At 46.9% G+C, this 22304-nt stretch overlaps 1 protein-coding gene across 3 annotated transcripts in view; it reads left to right on the forward strand.

Moving 5' to 3' along the window:
* Positions 1–3859: 3859 nt before the first annotated feature.
* Positions 3860–22304, forward strand: part of CLIP2 (CAP-Gly domain containing linker protein 2) — a 75543-nt gene continuing 57098 nt past the window's right edge. For all 3 annotated transcript variants that reach the window (XR_004427948.1, XM_033171515.1, XM_033171516.1), the window contains exon 1: positions 3860–3905. The gene's annotated coding sequence lies outside the window, so the exon portion shown is untranslated. The remainder of the gene's footprint in view (positions 3906–22304) is intronic.

Below are 22304 nucleotides of genomic sequence, written 5' to 3' on the forward strand. Positions count from 1 at the left end.
AAGGTCACCCAGCAGCTGCTGTGGAGGAGCGGAGACGCGAACCCGGTTTCACTGGATTACGAGTCTACTGCTCTTAACCACTACACCACACTGGCTCCAGGTACACCAGATACTATAACCAGTTCCAGGTCCAAGATGCACAATCAGTCATGCACAGGTCAAGTTCCCACAATGCAAGGCCAATATATTGGAGGGCAAGCCCAGATATGGAAGTTTGGGCAGGAGGTCAAACAGGCAAAGCAGCAATAGCACCCTGGATAGCTCCAAGCAGTGCCTTTACTTAGATATGGCAGGCTTCTGGAGGCACAGAGGGTAGGGCCCGAACCAGTGGATTCAAATTACAAGAAAGGACATTGGGATTGCAAGTTCTGTTTTAGAGTGGAACGGGCTACCTTGGAAGGTGGTGGATTTTCCTTCACTGGAAGTTTTTAAGCAGAGGCTGTGTGGCCATCTGCCATGGGTGCTTTAGCTGAGATTTCCTGCATTGCATGGGGTTCAGCTAGATGACTCATGGGGTCCCTTCCAGCTCTATAGTTCTATGAATGTAAATCCAGCAACCAGCCCACTCAGACTGAGGCTTAAATAGCCCTGCGACTACCTCTGTGCTGATGGAGGGCACCTGGTTGGGGAAAGCCTGGTTTGTGTCATATTAAACTTCATTTGGCTTCAAAACGATACAAGGCACCCCCCTCTGGCTAGTCTTTAAAGAGGACTCTGTTTAGAGCTGCCTGCTGATTTAAAGATTCCCCCCTCCCCTTGATTAACTTCGAACCTTTTAAATGATCCATCTGTGAAATGCAACATAAACTCGCGTATCACCGAGATGATAGCGCTGGTGCCCTTTTGAAGACGTTGAAGGACGCAAGATACTCATCTCGCAAAAGAAATTGAATGATTGTTTTAAATACACATTAAAGGTCACTGCGTTCTTCTTGCAGGGGAAGCCGGGCGGTAGTTGTATGGCTTGTTGGGGAGTAAAGTCACAGGCATGACCTCAAGGCTCCTTGAGTATTTTGTGGGATTTTTTTGAGCAAATACTGGCCTCCTTCCGGCAACTTCTGCAGCCAAGCTGGTGCCAAATGTATTGTTCAGTGAGGCCGAGGGGAGGGTCTTTTCACCTGGGCAGCCCAGGTGCTCCATACACACTGCCCAGGTTAGCGCCTCGGAGAGGTCACTTCAGTGCTGCAAATGCGGGTTTGCAAATAATAATAATAATAATAATAATAATAATAATAATAATAATACAGGTAATAATAATAGTACCCTGCCCACATCACTGGGTTTCCCCAGCCACATAAAGTGAGCTGAAATGCTCTGTCACTCTGGAGCAGAATTTCCCAAATTTCGGTCTCCAGCTGTTTTTAGACTACAGTTCCCATCACCCCTGACCTGCTAGCTAGGGATGATGGGAGTTATAGTCCAAAAAACTGCTGCAGACCCAAGGTCGGCAAGCCCTTGCTCTACAGCTTTTAAGAAAACACACAGACAGTTTGCTGTTGGGAAAGTGACAGTGAAAGGCACTTACAAGTGTGAGATGAACAAATGATTAATGGGAAGCCGTATGCACTAAAAAACGGTGATGAACATATAAGAAGCACTGTGCGTTTCTGACATATGAACGCATCCCCAATGAGAAGTTGTTAACTCATCTGGATACACGATTAAGTTTTTCACTTTTATAACGGCATCACTCTGGCTCCTATTACATTCTCTTTTATTACAGGCAATCTACTTCTAATTATTAGAATCAGCTATTCTTCAAAACATCAACACCATACAGAGCATTTGGGAGAGAATGATTTCTCTGGCAATGTATTACAACCGGGGACCATATTTCCACAAATCTGTTCTTGATCTGATGTAGTAGGTTAGTTTTGGCACTAGAAGCCAATTGCCAGAGCTTGTTGATCCACTCACCAGCCAGGGGTAGTTTCGGGGCTTTCCATTTCCGAGCAGTCCCCCATTCTTGCTGCCACAACCCAATGGGTTAATTCTGTGCGTTCCCCGTTTATTTAAAGGGAATCATAGTTTAGAGACAAAATGAAAGGGTGTAGTTCTGCACCTTATTGTAATATTTCAGATATTGATTTCTTAAATCCAGTGCAAGAAACATTTGCTGATTGAAGCCAGAAGCCGTTTCAGATAAAGTAAAATGTTTTTTGGCACAGACACAAATAGGCTGTCCATTCAAAATGCAATCAAAATAATACAAAACGCCAACCCTTAAGACTTCCTGGGGTTGCTTTTAGGTATCCCTTCACAATCTTGTGATGTTGTGATCAGGGCTGGAGTTTGGTAAACTTTCATAATATGGTGCCCTGTGCGAGGCCAAAATTTTGCACCCCCAAATGGATCTTCTCAATTTTGTGGCCCCTCAGCTCAGCACCCTGTGGGGGGAGGGGGAGGAACGGCCCGCACCACCCTAAATCTGGGGCTGTTGTGATTAGATTAAACCTAAGACCAAGAGAGACAGCGTGGTGTAGTGGTTAGAGTGGTGCGAGACCAGGGTTCAAATCCCCACTGAGCCACTTGGGCGAGACCTATGTCTCTGCCTAACCTACCTCGCAGGGTGGTTGTAAGACAGGCAAACACACCCTCTCCAAGAGGTACAGTAACTGGCCTTTCAGCAGGACTTTGGCTCCTTGGTGAAGGAGTCTGAAGCTCCAGGCCTGAGAGAACTTCACCATTAAAGGTTCAGCAGTGTCAGCAAACCAAGTTTATGGTCTCACTCCCCAAACCTGTCCCTACTTTGCAAAGTGCACTCTGCTAAAAATATATATATTAAAAAATCCACAGTGTGGTGGGCGTGTTGAATTCGTCCACTTTCAACTTCCAAAAATGAGGGGTCCTAAAAAGTTGCAACGTGACTTGGGAATTCAAAACGTATTTTGAATAATGATATGAATTAATATAATTTAGCTTTGCTTGGAAAGTCACATGTGTGTGCATAGAAATAATTAAAGGTGATCAGCAAGTACGGTATTTGCAGTTCTTCTTCTTCTTCCTCTTCCTCTTTAGCATTACTGTACCTGACATTTCCAGAAGGGAAAATTAAAGTGCTTTGGTTTCCCCAAAGCGGTTTAGCGGTGCTTCTTCAACACACAAAGCGAAATCTTCTCCAGTCGTAAAAAATATAACTGCAGGTTTGAATTCCCCACACCCCAAAACATATTTTTAAGACAGCTCGCTTGGGGGGGGGACACACACACACGCAAAAATGAGTTTCACCCCCTCAAAACGACGCTCCGAGCCCTTTTCCCGCCCTCCCGCCTCAGTTCCGCTGCAGCGCCGGCCCGCGAGAAACGCAGAGACGGCGGCGCCGGCGCCCAGACGCAACCTTGTGCGCCTGCCTTGGTGAAAACAGCTGGAGCGCCCCTCCCGCCTCCCGCTCGGCTCATTCCCCTTTTGTTCGCCTGCAAAGCGGCGCGAAGGCAGCAGCAGCAGCAGCAGAGGCAATCGGCGCTCAACCCCGGGCGGCGCGGCGGAGAGGTCTGCTGCTGCGCGCATCTTGCGCCGGGGACCCCGCGAGAGCCCGCTGGGCCGCCCCTCTCGCTGCTGCTTCCCTCGCGGAGCCGAGACTCATGCAGGGAGGCGGCGCGGACGCTCCTTCGCGGCAGCAAGCGCCCCGTCCCCGCCGGCGTCGCCTTTTGTCCACGCGCCCCGTTTCTCCTCCTTGTGACTTGGATGCAGCGAGCCTGCATCCGAAGGGAGTGGCTGGCTGCTTCGACTGCTGCTGCTGCTTCTGCTGCTGCTGCCACCAGGATTATTACAGCTGTTTCTGTTTGAGGGAGCAGGCGGCCTAAGATCAGCCCCGCGGAGGCCGTATCTGGCTCCCTCCCTCTGCAAAAAAAAAGGGAAAGGGAAAAAAGAGGAAAAAGCAAGCTTGCATGGTCAGAAGAAAGGAGGTAAGCCCACCCGGCGCAGGAGGAAGGAGGGAGGAGGACGGCATTCAAAAGGGAGACCTTCAGGGTGGCTGCCTTTGCTGAGACAGCAACAAAGGAGGGGATGGAGGGGTGGGATGCAGTTTCTGGGCTGGAGGGTGGAAGGAGAGGGAGGGAGGCATGCAAAGGGTTGGAGAGGGGGCTGCTTCTGGTTGGGGACTTGGGGGAGGGGAGGGAGTGGGAAGAGATCTGCAGATCCACCCCAAATTGGAAAATATCTGAGCATCCACCAGGAAAGGTTTGCTGCGGCAGCCCTTCCTTGGCAACGAATTATATCCGAGGCTGTTTGGCTCCTTCCAAACATGCACATGTATTCCCCCCCCCCTTCTCCCCTGAAGGGCTGATCGTTCGTTGTCCTTGGGTGGAAGCGAGGGAAAGCGGGGCTCTTATTATTGTGGGGTGCATTTTGCGTGAGGGGGGCACCACCGGTGAGGACCAAGCTTTGGGATATTCGACATCATACCCCCCCTTCCTCCTCTCCCCAGGTTTGGAGGGGTGGGGTAAAAATGACTGTAGCGGAGGACGAAGAGCGTTGACGGGAGCACACTTTTGAAAATGAGGATTATAATGTAATAATTAAATGCGGCTTCTCCATCTTGGTAAGGCTGTTCTGCGCGCACATGCACACCATCTGCGAACGGCCGCCTGGGCTCTGGTTGTTCGTCTTGCAGGGATGGAGCTGTTGGCTAAGGATGCCCTGTGTTGACAACTGCTTTTGAGTGGACTTGGCGAGAGAGGAGTGGCTGGGGGAGAGTGACAGTCAGTTGGATTTGGGGCATCTTTGGTACCAGGGATGGAGCACACCTTGAAGTATGTGTGTGTGTGTGCGGGGTGTGTGTGTGTGTTGTTGTTTCTGAGTACGTGCAGAATGCTTTCCCCTTCACTGCTAACAAGCTTGGAGGCAGTTCACTTCATTCATCTACAGACCATCACCTGACCGATTTGCAGCTTGGAGGGTGTGACTATGGGATGGACTCCTGCTTTTTTTTAAAAAAACAAAAAACGTGGCTGAAGTATTGCAGCAGCTCTGCCTGGCTTGCCTCATTCATATGTGCAAGTCACCCCTCAATGGATGTGGTAGTCACCAAGCTATGAGCCAGCCTTATGGTCACTTCCGACTGCTTTATGGAGTGAGGCAATGGGCTTGACTTGGAAGTATTGACTTGGAACTGAGGTTACTCCTCCTTTTCTTTTCTTTTTAAAATGGAACTCTGGGTGACATCTATGTTTGCACATTGGTGGGGAAGGCCCAGGGGTCAAACCCTGTTCAGCTGGGTGAATACTTCAGGCCTCGGTTCCCCAGCTGCAAAATGGGCGCAGTGGCTGTGTCATGAGAGTCCATTTGTTTAAGCAGCTCCTACCTCAAGTCTGTTCTAGGTGCTTTAACCATGTGTAAAAAAAGAAAAAAAAAGTGGGAGGGGGAAAGAAGAAATAATAATCAGTGGAATCCCTGAGGTTCTCGTTCTGTTTCCATGAATAATCCTTAAAACATGGACCCTTCTGGTGTTAATGGATGCAACGCCCATCATCCCGCTGGGCCATTGTGGCTGGGGCTGATGGGAGTTGGAGTCCAGCAATATTAGGAAGGCCACCGGTTCCCCGTTCCTGCCCTTAGCAAAGCAGAGCTCAGTCAGTAGAGCCTGATGCATTTAATCTCAGGGTTGTGGGTTTGAGCTCCACATTGGGCAAAATATTCCTGCATGGCAGGGGGTTGGACTGGATGACTCTCGGGGTCCCTTCCAACTCTATGATTCTAATTAATAAACCCCTGAATGATTGTAAGAATATTTTTAGAAACAAACTTGCAACACTTCCTTAGGCAAGTTAAGTGCTCCTTCGTTGGCTTAACCATGTGACTTTAATTGTCATTGGATGACTCCTGGTTTTATAAAGTTTTTTAATGCACCTGTGGCTGTGGGAGAAAAAGAAAATCTTTCTGCTCCCCCCCCCCCGTCTTGCTGTTTCTCCAATCTAAATCCCCCCATCTACAATGGAAAATAGACAGGAGCTTGTATAGGATTTTGCAAGCTTTGGGTTATAGGGTGAGCTCAACAATATTCCAATTTATGACATTTTATTTCTGGTGTGATACATTATCTATTGAAATCTGACCTGAGTTTATTTTTTGAGGGTGGGAAAGCAAGAGGCAACACAGAGTGCCTAAAGCCTGCAGTTCTTTAGTACTTATTAGGAGCAATCCCACTGAACTTGAATGAAACTCACTTGTGACTAGGCACATGTAGGCTTGCACTGTTAGTTGTTAATATTTTGCATTCTTGTTTAATGCAACAGGATCCTTTGTTGTTAATATTACTAGGGGCTGTTGTTGTTGCTCACTTCACTCAACAACCCCCTACCTCCTGGATTCTCCCTACTTTAAACCTGTCCAAACCCACCCCATGGCTTGCTCCAAACTCTTCTCCCTGTCATCTGTCCCCAAACACCCACCCCCTTCCCTCACAGATCTTTAAATGCCCAACTGCTCCCAACTGCTCTCTTTCCTTTAAATGTTGCTTCTTCTTCAGCAGCTCGCCTGGGCTGCCTGCCATCCAAGCCACTTGCTTGCTTGCCTACTTGCTGTTCGGTTCCCCCCCCCCCCTTACAAAAATATAGTGTTATTGTTTGTATCTGTTAGCTGCTTTCCTCACAAAAGTGAACCAGTGTGATTTTACAAACCAATTATGTAAGCAGCAAACACAACCTATAACCCCACCCCTAGCACAACAATGCAAATAAAAGGCAGGTTTAACAGATCCTGCCCCACTAAAAGAGGGCAACATTTCCCTGGTTCCTAAAAACAGATAAAGATGGCGCCAGGTGAGCTTTGCTGGAGAGAGCATTCTGCAAGCTGGGAGCCACCGCTAAAAAGGCCTCTTGTGTTGCCACTCTCCAGACTGCCCTCAGATACGACACACAGAGAAGGGCCTTGGATTATGATTGTCAGGTCCAGAGCGGTTGCTGTGTGGAGTGATGGTGGCAGCGTTCAGAATCTGCCAAGCACATTTTGCACCTGGCTATTGCAAGCAAGTGAAGATGCCTGGGTGCCAGGATGGCGCCTCATGTTTCCACCATCTGGAGGTGCATGCCCAGAGATGCTTGGATCTTAACTGTTTTCACACACTAGCAACACATCCTGTTGAATTCTGTCTGTTATATTTTATCTGCACAATCAGAATGAATTTCAGGAACCGAAATTCGTATTGGAAAAACAACAACAAGGCTTTTGAGCTATCTGGCTCCAAGATGGCAACTAGGCATTCTTTCTTGGCGACTAATCCTGGTTTAAGGAGCCATTTGGCGCCTAGCTTATATACCTGAGTTTATAACCCTGGATGGTAGAGGTAGAAGAAGAAGAAGAGCGTGGATTTGATATCCCGCTTTATCACTACCCGAAGGAGTCTCGAAGCGGCTAACATTCTCCTTCCCCTTCCTCCTCCACAACAAACACTCTGTGAGGTGAGTGGGGCTGAGAGACTTCAAAGAAGTGTGACTAGCCCAAGGTCACCCAGCAGCTGCATGTGGAGGAGCGGGGACGCGAACCCGGTTCACCAGATTATGAGACTACAGCTCTTAACCACTACACCACACTGGCTCTCGTGAAGAGGTACTTCACAGAGGACTGTCCTGTGTGAAATAGACCACTATATATATATATATATATAATATATCAGGGTATGGCTTTGGGTTGTTGACCGTGGGTTAATCACTTGATTTCTGGCTTTGCTTGATTTCTGGCTGCTTCTTTCTCTCTGTTTTGATGTTGGCTTCTGCGATGCGCTCTTGGCTGTGCTTGATGGAAAGGATGACTCTAAGCAAGGCCAGATGGGAAAGTGTGTTGGGGGGGGAGGGTGTGTGTGTGATGGCGATGGTAGCGGCTTTCCGTCGTTTAGTGGTTTATGTTGGATGATGTTGGTGGCCCATCCAGACTCGCAAAGGCAGCCACGTTCCCTGAAGGGCGCAGAAGAAACAAAGCAGAAGGAATGTTGTGTGGAAAAGGGAAGAAGAAACGTCTGCCTATGCTCTGTACCTTTAAAACACATTCAAAACACACACACACACACAGAGAATTCTGGGATCTGTAGTTTGTTAAAGGCTTCAGGGAATTGTAAATCTGTGAGGTGTAAACTACAGTGCCCAGAATTCTTTGAGGAGAAAAATGTGCATTGAATGTGCTTTAAAAGTTGTATTGTCTACACAGCCAGAACTACTGGATTTGGTGTACTAAACAGGCTAGCAGGTATATTGTGTATTTTCTGTTGTGATTTTGTAGGTACATCTATATACTGTACAGTCATAACTTGGACCCTGAATGCCTTGCAAATTGAAAGTTTTACTCAGGGTAGAGCCTAACAACTGTTGGTGTCCTTAAAAGACTACAGTTCCCAGGATTCTTTGGGGAGCAGTCATGAGTGTTTAAAGTGGCGTCATAGTGCTTTAAACAGACTGCTTCCACCCCCCACCCCACCAAAGCCCAGACTTATTGCCTGAAGCTGGGACTGTTGATCCTTGGTGGTCCTGAAAATTTATGCATTGTAAATTATGATATTGGGAAGAATTCTGTGACAGTCGCCAAATTCAGCACACACACAATTCCCCCCTCCCCTGCTCACAAAAGGGTTGTATCTGCTGAAAGTAGACCTATTTGAATTAAGGGACCTAAGTTAGTCATGTCCACAGGGCTCTGAATATGTAAAAATGCACACCTTAAGTCTAGTTGGGGTATGAGATGCACATGGCACCTAAAAATGTCCTGTCAATAACTGAGGTGTTACAACACGAGTTGTCCATCTTTGCACATGCAAGGAAAAAGGATTCATCAATCCACAACAACCCCAACCTACAACGACCCCATTCTCTCTTTCCCTTCCCCCAAGGTGCTGAATACCCCCAGCATAAAATCAATACCTCTTTAGGTTCTCGGCACACAGAAATCTGGGTCATCTGTCTAGACAGGGGAGACTTGGCCTTTAGGTGACTTTCAGAATGACATGGGAGGAGAATGAATACCTCCTGTCCAATCGTTCTGACGGGCATATATCTCCGTGCGTCGACTTACACTGTGAAAATGTTTTAGAGGATTCACTGATATGTAAGCAAACTAGCTCAGACCCTCTAGAAATTTCACGCCTGCCTTCTCCCACACATACCGGTATATTGTGCTCCGGCCATTTTGGAGGACAGGTGGCTGGTGTCCACTAGGACTGGCAGGGTGGAGCAGTGGGCGGAGCCCAATAGTGTAGTGGCAAATTCAGAAGTGAAGGGTCCCTTCATGATTGTCGCAGTCACACCCCTCAATTTCAGATTCAGGTAGGTAGCCGTGTTGGTCTGATGCAGCAGAAATAAAAAAATTAAAAAATGGTCAAGTAGCACCTTAGAGACCAACTAAGTTTGTTCTGGGTATGAGCTTTCGTGTGCATGCACACTTCTTGAGGTATTTTTTTAATACATTTTAAAATTTCCCTCAATTTTTAATTTCCCTCAATTTCAAACACTGGTTGTTGTAAAATATTGGTTCAATAACGATACGGGAAGTGTATTTACTTTCTTTTAATTTATTATTATTATTATTATTATTATTATTAGAGTCGTACCTTGGATCTCGAACGCCTTGACTCCCAAACAAATCAGCTCTCGAACGATTGAAACTTGGAAGTGATTGTTCCGGTTTTCGAACGTTCTTTTGGAAGCCAAACGTCTGGCGGGGCTTGCGCAGCTTCCGATTGGCTGCAGGAGTTTCCTGCAGCCAATCAGAAGCCGCACTTTGGTTTCCGAAAGTCAAACAGACTCCCAGATCAGATTCTGTTCAACTTCCAAGGTATGACTGTGTATTTTTGTTGCTTTCAAATGGTCCAAAATAGCCTGTGCCAACATGGTACCCTCCATGCGTTTTGGATCTACAACTGGCTGGGACTTCTAGCCCCCAACATCTGGATTGCATTAGGATGGCAATGGCTAAGCTAAGTGGTATGTTTGCCCTGTTGTGAAGGTTGCATGCTCAAGGTTATATGAAGGTCAGGTGGCTGTTCTGTGCAGGAAAAGGTTGGGCAGGAGACCATACAAGGCTGCCTCCGATACATTGATGCCGAAATCCAGCATTGCCTGAGTTCTGCGAGTGCTGCTTTCTCCCGATTGTGGTGCAGAGTGTTTGAGGACCGGGACATTCACAGGGAAACCAAAATGCTTGTTTACAAAGCTATTGTACTACCAACCTTATTGTATGCTTGTGAAACATGGACCACTTATAAATGCCATCTCCAACTCCTCGAAAGACGGTGTCTGAAATTTTTTACACATCACTTGGGAAGCCAGGTGAACTAATACCAGTGTACTGGAAGAAGCAAAGATCACCAGTGTTGAGGCAATGATTCCTCAACATCAACTTCGCTGGACTGGTCATGTTGTGCGGATGCCTGATTATCGTCTTCCAAAGCAACTACTCTATTCCGAACTTAAAAATGGAAAGCGTAATGCTGGTGGTCAACAAAAGAGGTTTAAAGATTGTCTCAAGGCAAATCTTAAAAAAATGTAGTATAAACACCGAGAACTGGGAAACACTGGCCTGTGAGCGCTCCAGTTGGAGAACAGCCTTGACCAAAGGTGTCATGGGCTTTGAAGACACTCAAACTCAGGCTGCAAGGGAGAGATTTGCTCAGAGGAAGGCACGCTTGGCAAATCCACACCGTGATCAACTCCCACCCAGAAATCTATGTCCCCACTGTGGAAGGACGTGTGGATCCAGAATTGGCCTCCACAGTCACTTACGGACTCATTGTTAAAACCATATTTATGGAAGACAATCTTACTCGGCTACAAGTGATCGCCAAAGAAGAAGTTCCTTGCTCTGTGGATAAAGGTGTTCTTGCAGGTATGAGCCTAAGAGAAAACCAGCCTCTAATATGTGTCTCTTCAGGTGAACCAGTGTGGGTGCTGGGTTCTGAGGGCTTTTAAAAGCGGGCGAGAGAAAGCGACGGAGGAGGAGAGACATTTTGGCATTGATTCGTCTTGGTGGGACCTCAGATCTGGCTGCATTCTTTCGACAATGAAAGGATCTTCCCACTGTGGGCCCAGACTGCGTACTTTCCCCAAGAGGATATCGCAGGAAAACAGGCTGCGCTTGGCAGTGACCGGGTGTGAGCTGGTAGCTACCTCCTCTCCAGGGGTGAAATGTACCTGCAAACTCACAGAGCTCCTGCTATTCAGGAGCCTGTGGGCAACGGAGAGGTGGTGGCATCTGGGCTTCTGCAGGCCAGCTGTGGATCTACATCGCCACAGCACTGTCACCTGGGTGACTGAAATATTTCTGTTTCCAAACTGGGACCTGCTGTGAGTCACTAGGGCTGCATTACTGACACAAGGGTCCATAGGTTCAGCCAGCTACCTGCAACTTATCTCCCTCTTCCTGTTTTTCTGAAACTAAAGCCTCATCTACACTATGCATTTAAAGCGGCATCATACTACTTCAAGCAGTCATGGCTTCCCCTCCCCTAAGAATCCAGGAACTGTAGTTCCTACCTGGAAAAAAAACCCAAACCAGCCTTCCCCAACCTGGTGCTCTCCAGGTGTGTTGAAAGTACAACTCCTGTCGGTCCCAAAGCCAAAATGACTGATAGAAGCTGTATTTATTATTGTAGGCCTATTTATTTCATTTATATCCCAGCTTTTTCTTTCAGGAGCTCAAAGTGGTGTGCATAGTTCTTGCTCTCCTCATTCACAACAACCCTGTGAGGTAGGTTCTGAGAGGCAGTGGCTGGCCCGAGGTCACTCAGTGAGCTTCATGGCCAAGTGGGGATTTGAACTCTCGTCCGACACTCTAACCACTACACCACACTGGCTCTCTTGTAGTCCGAAACTTCTTGAGGGCACCAGAATAGGCAAGGCTGTCCTGGGAGATTGTGAATTCGAGAACCAATTTAGTGGCTAGTGACTCAGGAGACAGCTTTGGGACAGGGAAGGGTCCTTTCATGGTCTACTGACAGAGCTCTCCACTCAACAGCTGGAGCTGCAGAAAAGTCCCGCATTTTTCCGTGTATAAGACACCCCCATGTATAAGACGAACCCTATTTTTTGTGCCCAAAATTAAGAAATAATTAATTGCAACATTCCATGTATAAGACGATCCCCAATTTTAAACTTAAAAAATTTGGGGGGGAAATGTAGTCTTATACTGTACATGAAAAAATACAGTAAATTTTGTGCTGCTGCTGCTATGTGTGTTTGAAATATTTCAAGGGGTTTCCCTGCACCAATCATTTGCTGTTTTTTGTTGTTGCTGATTTGGTTGTTTGCTACTTTGATCAGCCTTATTTACTAGAAATGAACTTAAGCACGGTTGCCATCAGGGTGGATTTGATTTAAATCAAACTGATTTAAATCACTAGTCAGTAAGGCTTGATTTAAATCACAGTTTTCTACATAAAGACTAATTCTTGCTGGTATAACTTTAATATGCAAGTAGATGAAGATTTTTAGAATAACAACTTTTCATATTAGTTTTTTTATCCCCAGTTCAATAGGTTAATCATTCATATTTGGACAACTTTTCTGTTGTACTTAGTAAGGAGAAAAATAATCATTACCTTAATAATAACAATTTAAATAGATTTATTAGATCCATTCCACTCCAAACAATCAGAAAAACATTGTTTCTATTCTGTTCACTGAACTTCTTGAAACTTGAAAAAATCCGATTTTTTTGATTTTTTTTAAAAAAAAATCATTGATTTTTATCCACCCTGGTTGCCATACATCCGGAATTTCCTGGACATAGCCAGAATACGGCAGTTGGAAGCAGTGTTGAGGCGGAAATCGCTGGGAAAATCCAGAAGTATTGTAACCCATGTCGGAAGTCTAGAATCTGGATTTTCACTCTTTGACATATGTCAACCTTAACTTCAGTTTTCACTTGTGAAGCACACATAGCCGACTTGCATGGACAGTGTTGTGTTAACAGTTCGTTTTGTGTTTGCACTGTGTGGCAAAATGTGTAGCATAGGTGCTTGTTCAAGAAACGGTGTAAATCTGAGTCGTGGAATCTTGCAGCAATGTTCTCCAACCAATGCTTACAAAAATGCAAACATTAGGGGAGCGTGTGCATGAATCTGAATATGTTAGTGAAAATCACACAGGGAAATGCATTACAGTACGTTAGGGAAAACCGCTTTGCGAAAACAAGTACATTAGTCAAAGCTGCATGCAGAAATGTGTTTATGTGGATAAATTTGCACTAAAACGTTGAAGGACTTCCATGAGAATTTTTCTAAAAAATTTGTTGTTGTGCAGTCGTTCAGTCGTGTCCGACTCTTCGTGACCCCATGGACCAGAGCACGCCAGGCACGCCTATCCTTCACTGCCTCTCGCAGTTTTGCCAAACTCATGCCAGTCGCTTCGAGAACACTGTCCAACCATCTCATCCTCTGTCGTCCCCTTCTCCTTGTGCCCTCCATCTTTCCGAACATCAGGGTCTTTTCTAGGGAGTCTTCTCTTCTCATGAGGTGGCCAAAGTACTGGAGCCTCAACTTCAGGATCTGTCCTTCTAGTGAGCACTCAGGGCTGATTTCTTTGAGAATGGATAGGTTTGATCTTCTTGCAGTCCATGGGACTCTCAAGAGTCTCCTCCAGCACCATAATTCAAAAGCATCAATTCTTCGGCGATCAGCCTTCTTTATGGTCCAGCTCTCACTTCCGTACATTACTACTGGGAAAACCATAGCTTTAACTATACGGACCTTTGTCGGCAAGGTGATGTCTTTGCTTTTTAAGATGCTGTCTAGGTTTGTCATTGCTTTTCTCCCAAGAAGCAGGCGTCTTCTAATTTCGTGACTGCTGTCACCATCTGCAGTGATCATGGAACCCAAGAAAGTGAAATCTCTCACTGCCTCCATTTCTTCCCCTTCTATTTGCCAGGAGGTGATGGGACCAGTAATAATAATGTGCAAATTTGTTGCAGAAATATGACAAACTGAATTTCAGACAGGACATCTGAGAGAACCAAAACTGGCAGATCCGCCCATCCCTACTCGGAGTAGACCATTGGAAATAGTGGACCTGAGTAGGGCTAGCATTGTCTACTACCCATAGTGCTGTTCATTTTCTGCCTATGAACTTCCTTTATTCTTAAGCCAATCTTGGAACCGCAAAGTTGGACCTCAATATCTCTGTAAGCCCAATTAACTTGCAGAATTGGGTTGCTGACGCAGTCCCTTTATCCGCATGGCCTGCTTCTTTTGACATCCCCTTGTCCTTGTCCTTTGCAAAAAAAAAGGAGGGGAGTTTGTGCTCTCCAATTAACTCTGGGAAAGTTTCAGCTGTGAATGTGATGCTCTGAAAGCCAGAAGCTCCCTCCCAGAAAGACATCTGACTTTGCAAATGTCACAGAGGTGGAAATGACCTTGCAGAGTTTGACATTCTGGTTCAGAACTTGCATCCAAAACATACATTTTCAAAAATAAAAAATAAAAAATTGTTGCTTACTATAAAATACGTTTGCCTCAGAGTGGCAATACCAAATTAACATGCATCCAAAGATGAAAAATATTATTAACTATAAAAGTGCTTATTTTGCAATAACGCAAAAAAGGACGTATCCTTCCCCACCCAACGAAAAGTTGAGCAGATGGTGTCCCTAAAAGAATAATGGGAACTGTAGTTTGTCAAGAGTGCTGGGAATTGTAGTTCTGTTGAAATCAAACTGCTATGACCAGAATTCTAGGGGGAAGGGGGAGAAAGTCCTATGCTTTAAATATGTGGTGTGAATGTGACCCGTGATGAGTTTTCTTTTTATTTCTTAGAAGTTATAAAGTTGGTCAGTGGCCAATCTCGCATTGTATTCATTACCTTCCATTGTTTTCTCCAAGAACCCATACCCCCAAATTTTAAGAATAGCAAACAAGAAGGCATCTACAAAGAATTGCTGCCATTTCTGGCCACATTGCAATTACATATATATCTTTTCTTTTGCATTTCTCACCTGCAAAAATAGGATGATTAAAGGATTGGCTTTTCAGCTTCTAGCAAATATTCTAGGCTATAGTAACTCAGATGTAGATTTGTACAGTATTTGTTTATGCACATTATCTCGTGGGTTGCAGTAATTAAGGCCACATCTGCACTAGCCATTTAAAGCACCATGAAACCACTTTAAACAGGCATTGTTGTTGTCATTTAGTCATTCAGTCGTGTCCGACTCTTCGTGACCCCATGGACCAGAGCACGCCAGGCACTCCTGTCTTCCACTGCTTCCCGCAGTTTGGTCAGACTCATGTTAGTAGCTTCGAGAACACTGTCCAACCATCTCGTCCTCTGTCGTCCCCTTCTCCTTGTGCCCTCCATCTTTCCCAACATCAGGGTCTTTTCCAGGGAGTCTTCTCTTCTCATGAGGTGGCCAAAGTATTGGATCCTCAGCTTCAGGATCTGTCCTTCCAGTGAACACTTAGGGTTGATTTCCTTCAGAATGAATAGGTTTGATCTTCTTGCAGTCCATGCGACTCTCAAGAGTCTCCTCCAGCACCATAATTCAAAAGCATCAATTCTTCGGTGATCAGCCTTCTTTATGGTCCAGCTCTCACTTCCATACATCACTACTGGGAATACCATAGCTTTAACTATACAGACCTTTGTTGGCAAGGTGATGTTAAACAGGCATAGCTTTCCCCAAAGAATTATGGGACCTGTAGTTTGTTAAGGGTGCTGAGAGTGCTTAGGAGACACACCGTCTCTCCTTCTGAATGGTTTCATAACCAGTCCTTCTTTCCAGGAACTGGGAACTGTAGCTCTCTGAGGGGAATAGGGGCCTCCTAACAACCCTTGACAAAATACAGTTCTCAGGATTTTTTAGGCAAAGCCATGTCCATTTAAGCAGTATAGCTTTGAACCTTTAGTCTTAAGACTTCTGCATTTCTATCCGTGCACCAAGCCATTACCTTGTTTCTATGTCTGGCTGGTGGATCTTGAGGTAGATCCCACAAACCTCGAGTTTACCTATTTCTCTCTTCCATTCCCTGGATCCTTGCAGGCTCGTGGCCTGAAAGTCAGAGCCTGAGGGATTTGCACGTTGGCCCGTTGCAGAAAAACCAGAAAAGAGAAGATTTATTGTGGTATCAACTTTCTTGGAGTAGCGCCCGTTTTGTCAGGTGTGCTGGGCTCCTTCCTTAGCTGACTGATTTATAAAGACAAATGTCACCAGTAGCAGAATGTCCAGGATGCCAGCCAGCCATTCCATGCCCTTTCTCAGGATACTTCATTCCATTCCGACTAGTTTTCTGTCCCACTGTCCCAGCCACACACACCACCCAGCAAGCCGCCATTCTGTGACGGGTCAGCAAACTTAGTCTTCATGGGCTCTTTGGGGGATTTTCTCTCCCTAAAGATTTTTCTGTACTTCTGCAGGCTTTGAGTTTAGCTGGGTGTGCTGATCTCCTCCTTCTTGTATATGGACAGGGGCTCAGAGCTGGGGCGTAGCAAGGTAAATTGGTACCCGGGGCAAAAAAAAATTGTCCACCCCCCCCCAAGGCATGGGGTGGTCAGGTGGTACCCAGTGCGGAAAATTTCTTGTCAACACCCCTATTGATCCCCCGCCCCCGCAAAAATGGTTTTACATTATTTCATATTTTCTTACAAAGGAATAATAACAAGTAATAATAATAATAAAACTTTTATTTACATCCCACCCTCCCGGCCAAAGTCGGGCTCAGGGTGGCTAACATCAGATACATAACATTGGTATAAAATCAAACAATGATTAAATTACCTCCTAAAAACATCTCAAAATCAAATTGAAGTCTAATTAGATGGCTTTCCACAGGGTTAGGGTTGGGAACAGTAAGTGCTCCACTGAACTGAAATTTCAGCCTTCATGACATAGGAAAACAGCCAAGTGAACAGCTATTTTGGTGGAGGAGGGTCAAGATATTAACCGATATGCAAGAAATTTCATATATAGCTATATAATCCCTAGTATAGTAAGATAAGACCTTTGGAACAGGCATTTAAAAAAAAGCAATTTCCCCCCCCCCAAAAAAATTCTTCCTTGATAATTTGTCACCCCCTCCATTATGGAACCCGGGGCGGACCGCCCCCCTCGCCCCCCCTTGCTACGCCCCTGGCTCAGAGAATAAGTTTGCTATTAGCATATAAGATCATTGCTAGGTAATAACAACTATTATGCAATTGCAGCTGTATAGAACACAAATACTGTGTTCCTAGTTTTGCTTTTGCTAACTTAATACATATTTATAGAAAGAGAGAGAGAGAGAGAGAACCCGGGTTGAGGTTGAGTTAATTGACAACAACATCATCTTGCAGTTGCCCCATTGGTTACCTGCACAGATCCTCATTCTTTACAGGCACTGTGTCATCCTGGCTTGTCATGCAGATGCAAAGCTTATTCTGTTCGCTGCGAATTCAGAACTATGACAGTTGCATAACACCAAAGGGCATCAAAGTTTCTTATCTCCTTTGAACACGTCAAACAAAATTTTGAATCTACAAGCGCCTCTTCCTTTCAGAAGATGTTACCGTCCTCTACTTGGCGTAATGAGGTCTCCTTTGAAAGCAAAGGGCTCAACAGTTTCATCACTGGAAAATGCTGTCCTGCCCAGGGTGCAGAGGATTGAAAAATGTTTGATTATTCATGCAGAGACTGTGTTAGCAAGTCAGATTCCCCATTTCCCAAACAGGGGTATTTTCTGTATTTTTATTTTTATTTTTTAAGCAGGGGATGAGGAAATTGCCAACTTCCATCTGTATTGGGATCACAGATCCCATCACCCCTGAATATTGGCCATGCTGGCTGGGGCTGATGGGAGTTGGAGACTGGCGCCGTCCAGAGGGCTATAGGTTCCCCACCCCATTTTCAGTTCTGTCTTGTTCTGTCGCTGCAGTGCTTTGCAGTAGCTTTAGAAATTTTCCTTGCCTGAGGAAGGACCTTAGCTCAGTGGCCCAGCCTCTGCTTTGCATGCAGGATTTCAAGAAGTGAGCTGGCAGTAAATCACACTGTTCAAAGTTTAAGTTAACTCTTTATTAGCAAGAGCACACCCTGCACAGACTTGATGGAGTGTCAGGCGTAATGAACACTGCAGCTCATCCCTGCTAGGTCCAGAGCTGTCTCATCCATTGGGGCTGGTGGCGCGGCGCGCCAGGGCGCAATGGCCTGGAGGGCGCCTCCGTCCTCCAGCCCCGCTGGCAGCGCCTGCCGGCAGCGCCCTCTGACTCCCGGCAAGGGAGCTGGCCGGCCACGCCACGCCCTCTGGCTGCCCAGCAGAGCACAGGAGCACAGCTCTGCGCGCCCTTCCAGCGCTTCCGGGACGGGAGGCGAGGGCGGCCGGCTCGCGCTCCCGCGCGCAGCCGGCCACCCACCCGATGGGGCACAAGCTGCCCAGCCGCGCTGCGCCGCCCGGCTGCGCCGCGCCATCCGGATGCGCGCGGGAGCGCGAGCCGGCCGCCCTCGCCTCCCGTCCCGGAAGCGCTGGAAGGGCGCGCAGAGCCCCGCACCGCTCCAGCGCCACGCCCCTCATCCCCCGCTCGCCCACCCCCCTCCCAAGGGGTGGCAAGCGCGGGAGGGAGGCGGCGGAGAGGCGGCATGGCGGGGGCGCCGGAGGGATAGCCGCGCCAGGGCGGCAGATCCCCTTAAGACGGCTCTGGCTAGGTCTTGCCCCATGAATCAGTTGCCGAGACTGAAAGTCCACACCTCCCCACAGCCATCTAGGTCCCCTCCTCTCCAGGGATTTCCCCCAAGCAATCAGAAACTGTGCCTACATGCAGCCTGCCACTGCTCCGCCCTTTTCATGCCTCTTCTGGTTCTGGGAGACAGTGGGAAGGGGAGCTTGTCACAGCAGGAGACAGAGACACTCATGACTCATCACCAACTGACTCCTCTCTGCTTCTTGGCCTCTCTCCTCCAAACCTCCTGCTTCAGCTTCTACCTCTGATTCTGGACTTCTCTCTGCCAGCTCCTGTTACCTCCTCAGCTTCCGACACACCCTCTTCCCAGTTTTCTCCCACACCCCCCAGTAGTGGTGTGCGGTGAAATATTTCACAGGGGAACAGTTGGGGGCCAGAGGTGCTAGCTTACAAGGGGCCTGGGGGGTTGATGTCGTGTGTAATGTTGCAGTGTCCCGACGTCACGCACGTGAGCTTCGCACCTCCCTCCCAAAGCTGGGCAGAAGCTTCCCGGGCTTTGGGAAGGAGGCACCAGGGAAACATTTAGGGGATTAGCATAGTTCCCTTAGTCCAGTGGCCACACGCCACTGCTTCCAGGCTCTGAGCCTTCTTCCCTTGGGGATTCCACATTCCTCTGCATGCAGCAGGAGACGCAGGAGGTCCCAGTTTCAAGCTCCGGCATCTCTAGGTAGGGCAGTGCAGACAGTCCTAAGCTAGGTGGACCAATGAGCTAACTTGGGTGTCCTGTGTTCCCAAACCCTGAAAGTTGCAGTTAGTGTTCATAAACTCCAGTTGTCTATATTAACCTGGCACAGTTCCCATTGCACATTAAGCCCTGAGGCAGCCAGTTCCACTGCGCAACCAGCTTGTGTCATTAGGAAGTTCCTCCTAACGTTTCGCCAAGATCTTCCCCCGCAATTTCCAGCTGCTGGCACAGTCCACAGAGAACAAGTCTGCTCCTGCATGACAGTCCGTCAGATGTTTGGAGGCAGCTATCCTGGCACTCCCTTTATCTTATCTTCCCCAAGCTAAGCATTCATGGGCCTTTCCTTGTCCTAATCTTCCTTCCAGCAGTGCTTTTCTGCACACAAAGCTACGGAAGAAAAAAGTGCAGAGTAATCCTCTAGAGAACTTGGTAATGCTGTTTTGATCCTGTATGCGCTATACAGTATGTCACTTTATACAGCCACGGCTTCTTGCAGAGAATCCTGGGAACTGTTGTTTGTTCAGACTACAGTTCCCAGAATTCTCTGCAGGAAGCCATAGCTGTTAGGAGGCCCCCATTCCTCTCGGAGAGCTTCAATTCCCAGAGTTCCTTGGGAAAAGGGACTAGCTATTAAACCACTGAGAGATTTGTAGCTGTGTTTGGAGAGCAGGGGTCTCCCATCAACTTTCAGCAACCTTATCAAACCACGCTTACCAGGATTCTTTGCAAGAAGCCATGACCATTTAATGTGGTACAATACTGTTTTAATGTCCCAAACGTCGGTGCCTTAGTAAGCACCCTTTTCCTTCCACATTTCTACCAGAAAAGCGGATTAGAGACTTAAAATTTTTTTTAAATGAAAGCTGAGCTTTTAAGGAGCAGTCCTGGAATATCTTGTAGGGGAGCAGTGTCCCCACATAGCACCCTCTTCCTGCAACTACAGCCCTGGCTAACAAACAATTCGAGGAATCTGATTTTCAAAGTTGTTTCCAGGAAACAGTGTTATAACATTGAGGGTAAGGTGATTTGTTGCTGTTGTTTTGCCTTCTGCAGGCTGTGTACAGTACACGCTATGAAGAAGAATTCTGGGTGCTGTTGTTTGTTAAAGGCTGCTGGGAATTATAGTGCGGTGAGGGGTAAGCTACAATGCCCAGAAGTCTTTGAAGGGGGTGGGGGAAGTATGCTTAAAGATATATATCGGGTGCACAGCTGCTTCTTTCAAAGTGCTAGAGAAGCAGTCTCTGCCCCAAGTGGCCTACAATGTCATTCAACATGGGGAGTTCAGCTGAAAGAAATTAACTCACGTGCTGTTATTTTTAAAGTCACATCTATCTATCTATCTATCTATCTATCAATCAGTATTGTGGATGCAGATTCTGGATTTCTGAACTTCTTTAGAACCAGCAGATATCTTTGTATCAGTAATGTTGCCCATTTTGCATAATGGCAATAGAACTTACTAGACAACTCTTTTCCACATCGGTCTCTCTCCCCCCCCCCACAGTCAGTGAGTGTGTTTGCAGGCACTGTTGAGAGCAATTCCCCCCCCCCTCCAAAGGGTTTTAGAAAGCTAGAATTCCTCCCTGAGCAAGTCTGTGCAAAAGTGCCTCTTATTGCCCGAAGCCCTTCTGCAGCTACTTTGACATTGTCTCATGCTATCCCACTTCCTGTTTAAGAAAGAGAGAGGGAGGGTGGGGGAGAGAGAGAAGAGAAGAAAAGGAAAGAGAAAGGGGTGGGAGTGGAGAATCCATTCCTCTCGCAGACACATCCCAAACTAATCTGCAGTGAATCACACAGCTGGTTCCCTGCCAGAGTGCACAGAGCCGAAGGGGACAGAGGAGGAGTAACTTGCCCGAGAGAGTACATTTCTTTCGGGATTCTGGAGCCATTGGCTTCATGCACAAATGTACAGGAACCTCTGCACACGAGGTAAGCAGACCAAGCCTCTCCGGCTTTCCCGAATAACGGGCAGGAGCTTTGAAGGAGAACTGACGGTGTCCGTTTCGCATTCCAAAATCTCCTGCTTCTTCCAGAGGAGTTCAGACATCTCCTGGCAAGTTGTCGTGAAGTTCTGGCGTCTCTTCGGGGACAATTTGCTGCCTCAGAACCTGGCACCCTCTTGCTGGCATCCTGTTGGAAGAGTTGAAGAGTTAAGCCATTCCCACCCCCCACCCCCTTTAAAGACATGTCTCTGTCTTTGTTTCAGGCTTAGAAGCAGCTCTGCTGGGGAGGTAAGGGGGGGGTCACTTTGAGTTCCGCTCATTCTGTATTGCGTCTGTGCCGTGACCCAGAGTTAACTCGATGGCGTTTCGAGACACGAGGGAATGGCTGCTGGCTTGGGCGACTTTAGGAGGGGGTCTGATAAATTCATGGAGAATAAATGGCTACCATTTTTTATCTTATTATACAATATTTACTGGAAACTAATGCTCACCTTTCTTGGCCAAATCACGTTGCGAAAATTAAGGTGCGCATTAGATTCAATGGCACATTTACATTCACCAGCAGATACTTTTTTGTTTGTTTCTAGGTTCTGAAAATTGAGGTGCGCATTAGATTCGATGGCGCATTAGACTCAAGTAAATATGGTACTTACGTATCCTGCATTTTCCTCCCAAGGTGCTCATAGTCCTCTTCTTCCCCATTTTATCCTCACAACAACCCTGTGAGGTAGGTTAGGCTGAGAGGTGGTGATTGTGCTTCTTGGCTGAGTGGGGATTTGAACTCTGGTCTCCCAGGGGCTAGTAACCAGCTTTGTAACCGCTAGGCAAGATTGGTATGCTATTGTCCCTCCAGTCCTTCTGAATAAAGGGCTAGTTTGAAGAGGAACAGCTGTGGATTTATAGGGCCTGCTGTTTTGGCCTGGCTGCTGGAAGGAGCGCATGCGAAACAGGTCCCGTCCACACTGTACATTGAAAGCATGTGACTTTCACTTAATCATGGGAACTCTAGTTTAAGTGTATTGCGAATTGTAGCTCTTTGAGCGGGTGAACTACAGTTCC

Source organism: Lacerta agilis, chromosome 15 (genome assembly GCF_009819535.1).
Source record: "Lacerta agilis isolate rLacAgi1 chromosome 15, rLacAgi1.pri, whole genome shotgun sequence".
Taxonomy (NCBI): Eukaryota; Metazoa; Chordata; class Lepidosauria; order Squamata; family Lacertidae; genus Lacerta; species Lacerta agilis.